General features: G+C 40.7%; 1 pseudogene; it reads left to right on the plus strand.

Annotated features, from left to right (window-relative positions):
* The first annotated feature begins 5655 nt into the window (after positions 1-5655).
* On the plus strand, positions 5656-9981 carry LOC104983363 (annotated as a pseudogene).
* Positions 9982-10784: the final 803 nt, after the last annotated feature.

Below are 10784 nucleotides of genomic sequence, written 5' to 3' on the forward strand. Positions count from 1 at the left end.
ATCTCAGGGTGACAATATACAGCCTTGATGTACTCCTTTCCCAATTTGGAACCAGTCCATTGTTCCATGTCTGGTTCTAACTGTTGCTTCTTGACATGCATACAGATTTCTTAGGAGGCAGGTCAGGTGGTCTGGTATTCCCATCTCTTAAGAAGCCAGAGAAGGCATATGAACTGGAGAATTCAACCACAGAGGGAACAAGAATGGAGTAGGTGTGTCCATAGCCTGCCGAGAGAGCCTCCGAATCTCTCGGGGGGCTGAGGAAAGACATTTATCTTCACAGAGTAAAGCCTGGTGGAGGTGATTGCTGTTTCAAATGAGAAGTCAATGATGTAACTTCAAAGAACATGAAAAATCTAGGAGGAGCATGAAAACCTGAGAGCACACAACACACTGGGTAAAGTTAGTATCTAGTCAATTTCAGAATGCTCTCACACTGTAATTTGGTGGTGTGTTAACCACTTAACTCTAGAATAAAGTTTAAAGGATAAGAGTGTTAAAAAATAACTATAGCTACAATCATGTGTATGAATACACAGTATAAAAAGAGCTAAATTGTTAAAAACATTAAAAGGGTGGTAAACGGGTACTTTATGCATGCAATCAGTTATGTGGCTATAATCATAAAAGACTGTTCTGTCTATAAGATGTTTTATGTTAAGCCTCTTGGTAGCCACAAAGCAAAAACCTATGGTAGATTCACAAAAGATAAAGAGAAGCAAATCAAAGCATACAAGTACAAAAAAAATCACCAGTCCACAAAGGAAGGTAACAAGAGAGGAAGAAAGGAATGAGGGAACTTCAAAACAGCCATAAAACAATGAATAAGATTGCATTAATAAGTTCTTACCTATTAATAATCCTCTATTTGGAAATAGATTAAATTCTCCAGCCAAAAGTCATAGTGGCTGGATGGGAAAAAAAAAGAACCAACTGTATGCTGCTTATAACAGGCTCACTTCAGATTAAATAACACATATAAGCTCAAAATGAAGAATGGAGAAATATATTTGATACAAATGGAAACCAAAAGAGAGCAAGGTGAGCTATACTTGTATCAGACAAAATAGCCCATTTAAGCCAAAAGTAATGACTAAAGACAAAAATGGTTATGTAACCGTAAAAGTATGAATTCATGAAGAAAATGTAACAATCAACACATACCTACCTAAACATATATTATTCAAATACTAACAGATCTGAAGGGAGAAATGGACAGCAATTCAGTAATAGTAGAAGACTTCAATATCCCACTTTCAACAATAGAGGGATCCTCCAGAGAGAAAATCAGCAAAGAGACATTAGACTTGAACTATACTTTACCCTAAGTGAGGCTCACAGACATATACAGAAGACTCCAACCAACACATCTTCTACCTGGGACATTCTCCAGGACAGCTTATATCATAGGTCATAGAACAAGTGTTAACAAATATAAGAAGATTGACATTATACCAAGTACTTCAATATCACAATAGTATAAAACTAGAAATGAATAACAGTATGCCAACTGGAAAAATAATAAATATGTGGAAATTAAGCAACATACTACAGAAGAACTAGTGATCAAAGAAGAAATCAAAAGAGAAGTTCAGTTTAGTTCAGTTCAGTTGCTCATTCGTGTCCAGCTCTTTGCAACCCCATGAATCGCAGCATGCCAGGCCTCCCTGTCCATCACCAACTCCCGGAGTTCACTCAGACTCACGTCCATCGAGTCAGTGATGCCATCCAGCCATCTCATCCTCTGTCGTCCCCTTCTCCTTCTGCCCCCAATCCCTCCCAGCATCAGAGTCTTTTCCAATGAGTCAACTCTTTGTGTGAGGTGGCCAAAGCACTGGAATTTCAGCTTTAGCATCATTCCTTCCAAAGAAATCCCAGGGCTGATCTCCTTCAGAATGGACTGGTTGGATCTCCTTGCAGTCCAAGGGACTCTCAAGAGTCTTCTCCAACACCACAGTTCAAAAATATCAATTCTTCAGCACTCAGCCTTCTTCACAGTCCAACTCTCACATCCATACATGACCACTGGAAAAACCATAGCCTTGACTAACCGGACCTTTGTTGGCAAAGTAATGTCTCTGCTTTTGAATATGCTATCTAGGTTGGACATAACTTTCCTTCCAAGGAGTAAGCGTCTTTTAATTTCATGGCTGCAATCACCATCTGCAGTGATTTTAGAGCCCCAAAAAATAAAGTCTGACACTGTTTCCACTGTTTCCCCATCTATTTCCCATGAAGTGATGGGACTGGATGCCATGATCTTCGTTTTGTGAATGTTGAGCTTTAAGCCAACTTTTTCACTCTCCTCTTTCACTTTCATCAAGAGGCTTTTTAGTTCCTCTTCACTTTCTGCCATAAGGGTGGTGTCATCTGCATATCTGAGGTTATTGATATTTCTCCCGGCAATGTTGATTCCAGCTTGTGTTTCTTCCAGCCCAGCATTTCTCATGATGTACTCTGCATATAAGTTAAATAAACAGGGTGACAATATACAGCCTTGATGTACTCCTTTTCCTATTTGGAACCAGTCTGTTGTTCCATGTCCAGTTCTAACTGTTGCTTCCTGACCTGCATACAGATTTCTCAAGAGGCAGGTCAGGTGGTCTGGTATTCCCATCTCTTTCAGAATTTCCCACAGTTTATTGTGATCCACACAGTCAAAGGCTTTGGCATAGTCAATAAAGCAGAGAAGTAAAAATATCTTAAAACAAACAAAAATGTAAAAACCACATACCAAAACATATGGATACAGCAGAAGCAGTTCAAAGAGGAAAGTTTATAGTGATAAATGCCTTAATTAAGAAAAAAGAAAGATCTCAAATAAGCAATCTAATTTTACAACTTAAGGAGCTAGAAAAAGAACAAACTAAGCCCAAAGTTAGCAACAAAAGGAAATAAAGAACAGAGCGGAAAGAATGACAGAGAGACCAGAAAAACAATAGAAAATAGAAAAGATCATGGAAACTAGGAACTGTTTTTATTAAAGATAGAGAAAATTGACAAACTTTTAACTAGACTAAGAAAAAAAGAGAGAAAAGAAATAAAAAGTCAGAAATTAAAGAGGAGACCTTACAACTGATACCTCACAAATACAAAGAATCATAGGAAATTACTATGAACACCAACAAACTGGATATCCTAGAAGAACTGGAAAATTCCTAGAAACAGACAACCTACCAAGAATGAATCATGAAAAAATAGAAAATCTGAACAGACTGATAATGAGTATGATTAAACCAGTAATCCAAGACCTGCCTAAAAAGAAAAACCAAGGACCAGATGATTTTGCTGGTGAATTCTACCAATCATTTAAAGAATGATTGACACAAATCCTACATAACTCTTCCCCCCAAAAAATGAAGAGAAGGGAACACTCATAGAATCATTTTATGAAGTCAGTTTTACCCTGATACCAAAGCAAGATAAGGACACTGTAAAAAAAAAGAAAACCACAGGCCAATGTCTCTGAGGAATTCAAGTGCAAAAATTCTCAACAAAATTCTAACAAACTGAATTCAGCAGTACATGAAAAGGATCCTACACCATGATCAAACAGGTTTTATCCCTGGTGTATAAGGATGTTTCAAGATATGCAATTCAAAACATGTGACACACCACATTAATAGAAAATAAGGTAAAAATTATTAAATAATTTAATAGGTTCATATAATAATTTGACAAAGCCCAAAATCTTTTTATGACAAAAACTCTCAGCTAATTTAGTATAGAAGGAAATGCGTGTGTTCTAAGTTGCTTCAGTCATGTCCGACTCTTTGCATACCTATGGACTATAGCCCACCAGGCTCCTCTGTCCATGGGATTCTTCAGGCAAGAATACTGGAGTGGATTGCTGTGCCCTCCTCCAGGGGATCTTCTCAACCCAGGGATCGAATTATTATATCTCCTGCATTGGTAGGTGAATTCTTTGCCACTAGCACCATCTAGGAAGCCCATAGAAGGAAAATAAGTCAACATAATAAAGGTCATATATGACAAGCCATGCTAATATCATACTCAGTGGTGGAAGGTTGAAAGCTTTCTCTGTAAGATTAGGAACAAAACAAGATGCCAACTTTCACCACTCTTATAAACATAGTGCTGGGAGTCCTAGCCACAGAAATCAGGCAAAACAAAGAAAGAAAGAAACAAAACAAAAACAGCAATAAATATCCAAACAGGAAAGTTAGAAGGAAACTTTCTTTGTCTGCAGATGGTATGATCTTATACATAGAATCCTAAAGGCTCCACCAAAAAATTGTTAAAACTAATCTACAAATTCAGTGAAGTTGCAGGATTAAAAAATCAACATACTGAAATCAGTTGTGTTTTTATACAGTAACAACAAATGACCTGAAAAAGAAATAAAGGAAATAATCCCATTAACCATAGCACCAAAAACAATAAAACATTTAGAATAAATTTAACTATGGTTGCAAAAGATCTGTATATAGAAAATTATAAGATACTGATAAAAGAAATCAAAGAAGACACAAATAAATGGAAGAATAGCTAGTGTTCATGGATCAGAAGAATTAATATAATTAAAATGTTCATTCTATACAAAGCCTTCTATATATTAAGTGCAACCCCTAACAAAACCTCATTGACCTTTTTCACAGAAGTAGGAAAAAGTCCTAAAAATCCCAAAATTTGTATGGAATCAAAAAAGACCCAAATAGCAAAGCAATCCTGAAAGAGAAGAACAAAGCTGGTGGCATCACATTGTACTACAAAGATTCAGTAATCAGAGCAATATGGTATTGGTATAAAAGAAGACCAGTGGAACAGAATTGATAGCCCAGAAATAAACTCAAACATGCACAGTCAGCTAATACGTGACAAGAGATCCAAAAATACTTAGTGAGGAAAGGATGGTCTCTTCAATAAATGATGTTACGGAAAATAGATAACCACATTCAAGAAAAGTGAAATTGGATCCTTATCTTACTTACAGCACTCTTAAAACGCCACTTGATTCCTGGTCCCGGAGGATCCCTGAGGCTGTGGGACAACTAAGGCTCACATGCTGCAACTCCTGAGGTCCATGTGCCTGCAGCCTGTGCTCTGCCGCAAGAGAAGTGGCTGAAATAAGAATGGAGCAGTAAACGGTAGAAGTGAGCAGTAGCCCTCCCTCACTGCTGCTAGAAAAAGCCCACGTGCAGCAACAAAGACCCAGCATAGCCAAAAACAAATAAATTGTTCATAAAGACTTAAACAGAAAACCTGAAACCTTAAAACTTGTCGAGGTATCATAGGGGAAATCTCCTTAACACTGGTCTTGCCAATGATATTTTGGCATATGACACAAAAAACCCAAGCAACAAAAGCAAAAGTTAGTAAGTGGGATTATATAAAAAATAATGCTTCTGTATTGCAAAGGAAACAATCACCCAAATGGAAAGGTAACCTATAGAATGTGAGAAAATATTTGCAAATCATATATCTTATAAAAGATATATGAGGGCTCATATCAAAATACATAAAGAACTCATAGTAGCAACAAAATCTAATTAAGAAATAGAGGAACTGAACAGATATACTTTCCTAAAGAAGACATACAAATGACCAACAGGTACAAGAAAAGATACCAACATCACTAATCACAAGGGAACTCTAAACCCAACCACAATGGGATAGAACTTTACACCTGTTGGAATGGCTGTCACCAAAAAGACAAGAGGTAACAAGCATTTGTGAGGAGGTGGATGTGCACTGCTGATGGGAAGGTAACTTGTTGCAGTCACTAGGGAAAGTAGTATTTACTGGAGGTTCCTCAAAAAGCTAAAAATGGAATGACTACATGATCCACTCATCCCCTTTCTGGGTATGTATATCCAAAGGAAACAAAATCAGGATCCTGATGAGATATCTGCACTCCCATGTTCATTGCAGCATTATTCATAACAGATAAGATATGGAAACAACCCTTGTGTCAGTCAACAGATGAATGGACAAAGAAGACGAGGTGCGTGCATGCCTGTGCTGAGTTGCTTCAGTCATGGCCGACTCTTTGTGACACTATGGACCGTATCCTGCCAAGCTCCCCTGTCCATGGGATTCTCTAGGCAAGAATACTGGCGTGGGTTGCATGCCCTCCTCCAGGCGATCTTCCCAACCCAGGGATCAAACCCATGTGTCTTACATCTCTTGCATTGGCAGGCAGATTCTTTACCACTAACTCCGCGTATATATACTCAGTGGAATACTACTCAGCCGTGAGAAAGAAAGAAATCCTGCCATTTGCAACAACATGGGCAGACCTTCAGAAAAGCTGAATTCATTGAAACAGAGAGTAGAATGATAGTTGCCAGGGCTGGGATGTGGGGGAAAAGAAGAGAGGTCAAAGGGCACACTGTGAACTTAAGAGGTGCCGGAAGAGTAGATCTTAAATGCTGTCATCAGGAAAAGAAATGGTAATTATGCAATGTGATGCAGGTATTAACTAATGTTCCCATAGCAATTATTTCACAGTATATAAGTATATTAAATCAACACATTGTATACCTTAACTTACAAGATATGTTTATTATATATCAATAAAGGTTGTGGGGGAGAGACAAAATGTTTTCACTTTCACTTTTTGAGAAAGCGACACCACTTCCCTGGTGGCTGAATTTGGTTAATTGGTTAATCGTCTCAGGATTGAGCCTGTAGCTTTAGGCCATTGCAAGTTCTAGGTTTGCCCCTGAACCTCAGCGTTTGGGTTTGTGTCAGGGGTGGTAGGCTGCAGTCCACGGGGTCGCTAAGAGTCGGACTCGACTGAGCGACTTCACTTTCACTTTTCACTTTCATGCATTGGAGAAGGAAATGGCAACCCACTCCAGAATTCTTGCCTGGAGAATCCCAGGGACGGGGGAGCCTGGTGGGCTGCCGTTTATGGGGTCGCACAGAGTCGGCCACGACTGAAGCAATTTAGCAGCAGCAACAGCAGCAGCAGGGGCAAATCGCAATATTGACGCCTCAACCACGGTAGAGCCTGGCTTGCTGCTGTCCCCTAGTGGTGAGTGAATGGCAAAGGCCCCACTGCTTTTCTTCTGGAAGGAGAGAGACCCAAACATCCAGCCTGGAGGTTAACAAAGGCTGAAATTGTCTGGACTACTGAAGTCCGTCACAACCCGTCTACTCCCCACAACCCTCTCCAAATAATTGAGTCAGGCAAGAGGAAGGGTCAGGCCCGGCACTGGGAGGGTGGGCTGAGATGGGATCCCTCAACTGAGGTGCCAGATCTGAGCCCTTTCCTAGTCAGTACCATCTCCCTACTTGCATGGATGTGAAATGAACACTACATAGAAGGTGGACAGAGTGGATCTTCTGGCAGGAACCCAAGTCTAAACTGTGTGGGAAATTTGTGGGAAAACAAAAATTGTTTTTGTTTTACTTGACTTTTGCAAATGAATTTTGTTGGCTGTTGGTTTTAGAGGCGGTGACTCTAGTGGACCCTTGTACTTTGGTTCGACTCTAAAGTCTACAGGATTTTTTGACGCCCAAAATCCTTTTTTTGATTTCCTTTCCTCTCCCTTTTTCTTTCTTCCAACTTACTTTTCTTCCGTGCATTCTCCTGCTCTGATAGCTCTGAGCCTCTGCACCATCATCATATTTTCTAAGCCTAAAACCAAGACCCTTGTAGCATTTGAGCGATATGGCATAAATGTTGTTTAGTCACTAAGTAAAGTCTGCAATCCTATGGACTGTAGCCAGCCTGCCTCTTCTTGTCTGGATTTCCAGACAAGAATATTGGATTGGGTTGCCATTTCCTCCTCCAGGGGATCTTCCCCACCCAGGGATTGAACCTGAGTTTCCTGCATTGGGAGGTAGAAGAGGGAAGAGGGAAGGGTTGACTTGAGACTTGGGGGGAAAATTCCATGATCTGAAGCTGCTAGAATTTTCTGAGAGTCAAACACTATTTTTTGATTTTCTTCCTCTTGCACTGTCTCCTGTTCCCCTTCTTCCCTTTTCTTCTCCTTCTTCCCTTTTCAGGGAAGGGTTGTGAGTAAATGAGGAAAGGCGATTAGTCATGAAGTCTCTGTCTCTCTGATGATTTTCCTTCTTGGTCTAGCTAAGGAACTGCACTTTGGTCTTTAGTTGCAGGGTCCTTTCAACTGTCCACGTTCACTCCACCACTAGGCTCAGCCCCTCATCACATCACACTCCGGATGCCCCAATCTCTGGGCTACTTCAGTGCCTACCAGGGGTCTGAGTAGCTCCTTGCTCCTGCCCCAGGATCCCTGTGTTTAAAATATTAAGGCAAACGAAAGACATTTAAGTATCTTTATTAGAATGGTTTATTTAATTTGTGGTGGAAAGATGTGTGAGAACGGAAAGATGTAAAATTTCAAGATAAGGTGTTGAGAGACAATTTTCATCTTTGTTCCTTATGAACTCATCTAAAAACCCTGATATAGGGACTTCCTTGGTGATCCAGTGGTTAAGAATTTGCCTTGCAATGCAGTGGACATGGATTCAATCCCTGGTTTGGGGCAACTACTCAGGCCACACACACACCGAAGATCCTGTGTCTGGCAACTAATACCCCAGGAAAGCAAACAAATAAGCATTAAAAAAAAAAACTAATACATATAAAACAAACATTCTCAAAATATCCTGAAAACAAAAAGAAAAATTTGAGTATTTACATATTAAGGAAATCTAGATTTATTCCACTATGATTGTTAAACAGATTGCAATAAGTAAATATAATGTTGACTGGTGCCACTGTCGTATTTCTTTTGATGGTTTTTAGGAACAGAAATGGGATAGCTCAATCATGTAAACATAAAGTAATTTATTAGGGGATAACACGTAACTTGTGCGGTGCCCTGGGGCCCCAGTGTGCGGCTCAGCGTGCAGCTCAGTGTGCGGCTTCAGTGTGCATCTGGGGGCTGGAAGCTGGATGCTGAGGAGCCAAGGTTGCATGCTGTGCCTGGAAACTCAAGAGTCCCCGCTGCCTGCACGGGTGGAGTACCTGACCGTGTGCCTGAGTCGGAGAAGGCGTCGGCTTACTACAGCCTGGAAAACGTGCACTTCCATTTAGCTTTCAGCTTCCATCTGAACCTTTGGTAGTCTCATTCAGCAGGAAATATGCAACTATTCAGTACTGTGTGAGAACCCCTGTATTGAAAGCTCAAGAGAAAATAGTTGGCTCTTGGGTTTTTTAATTAATTAATTTTTTCCATTTTATTTATTTTTAATTGGAGTATAATTGCTTTACAGTGTTGTGTCAGTTTCTACTGTACAACAGCATGAACCAGCTATATGTTTGCCTATAGCCCCTCCCTCTTGAGCCTCCTTCCTATTCTCCCACCCCCCACTCCCTGTTAGTTTTTCGCCTCTGGTCCAATTTCACTGAGTGCCAAGACTGAAGGAAAGGGATCCTGCAATGGAGAATCTATTCCAGTCTACACAGAAGTGGAGAATTGTTGCTCTCGTCTGATTGATCCCAAAGTGGCTGTCTTCCAGATGCAGACATACCTGGCCAACAGGAAAACAAAGACTGTGAGGCTGGAGGTGGCCAACGTGACTGGGAACCACATCACCTCCAGGAGTACCAACAGCTGGAAAGGGAAGATCCTTAGGATCCCGCCAGTGACACCAACCATCCTGAACTGCTGCAGCGTAAAGGGGACTACTCTTGAGCTGTGTCTGTTCACATTCCGGGTGCTAAAACAAGTTGATGCTTGAGCTCCTGCTAGTGATTAGCACGATTCCATTAGGAACTCCAGAATATCCAGGCGGTTCATATGAGCTGGTTGACACTGACTCTGCCAGATCAGCCGGGAACACCACCAAACTATGAAAATGTGGCATGGGAGGAAGAATTCTCTAGACACACTTCTTACCTTCAACCCCCTGGGAGGGGGAGTCATGCCATCCTTTGTTTGCCTTGCCTCAGGAATCAGATTTCAGACTCTGCCTCTTTATTCAGAGGTAAATTCACATCCTAGAGATGTAGAAGAGACCCAGCCTGTTTCCTCCATTCTCTGAACGTGTTTCAGAAATCACTGTGTCCATCATCAAATTAGAACCTTGGTTCTTTACCCCGCCCTTTTGAGCAAGAGGGAGGGCAGATGAGCTTAAGGTCATAAATATATATCAGCACTGAAGATGACAGAAGTTAAAGAATTTGTTACTTACCAGTGGGGCAACAGGATTGTTGCACAAGTTTGTGATGTGGTCTTGTGCCCCTTTTGAATGAGAGGGCAAAGATGTGAAAAGTCACAGAATGTAATGGAAGTCCTGATGTGATAAAGTGGAGGGGTGCCTGTGTTGACCCAAGAGAAAGTGCCTATATATAGTGGAAATACTATGTGGGCATATCTTTAAGAAGGTTTCTCAAAGTGGAAAAGCTGTATCCTAAGCTTTAACGTCCTGTGAATGCATTGGGAGGAGATAATTTTGGAGGATATAGTAGCACAGGGGTGTAAATGAACAGAAAAGGAGCCCACTCTAAATACAAAGTGAGCCCTCTGGTGTCAGGGTCTTTACATTCCACAGGACAACTGGAAGAATCATCGCTTTGACTAAACGGACCTTTGTCAACAAAGTAATGTCTCTGCTTTTTAATATGTTGTCTAGGTTTGTCATAGCTTTTCTTCCAAGGAGCAAGCGTCTTTTAATTTCATGGCTGCAGTCACCACCTGCAGTGCTTGTGGAGCCCCAGAAAATAAAGTCTGTCACAGTTTCCATTGTTTCCCCATCTATGTGCCATGAAGTGTTGGGACCAGATGCCATGATCTTAGTTTTTTGAATGTTGAGTTTTAAGCCAGCTTTTTCACTCTCCTCTTTGA

Source organism: Bison bison, unplaced genomic scaffold (genome assembly GCF_000754665.1).
Source record: "Bison bison bison isolate TAMUID 2011002044 unplaced genomic scaffold, Bison_UMD1.0 scf7180017862275, whole genome shotgun sequence".
NCBI lineage: Eukaryota > Metazoa > Chordata > Mammalia > Artiodactyla > Bovidae > Bison > Bison bison.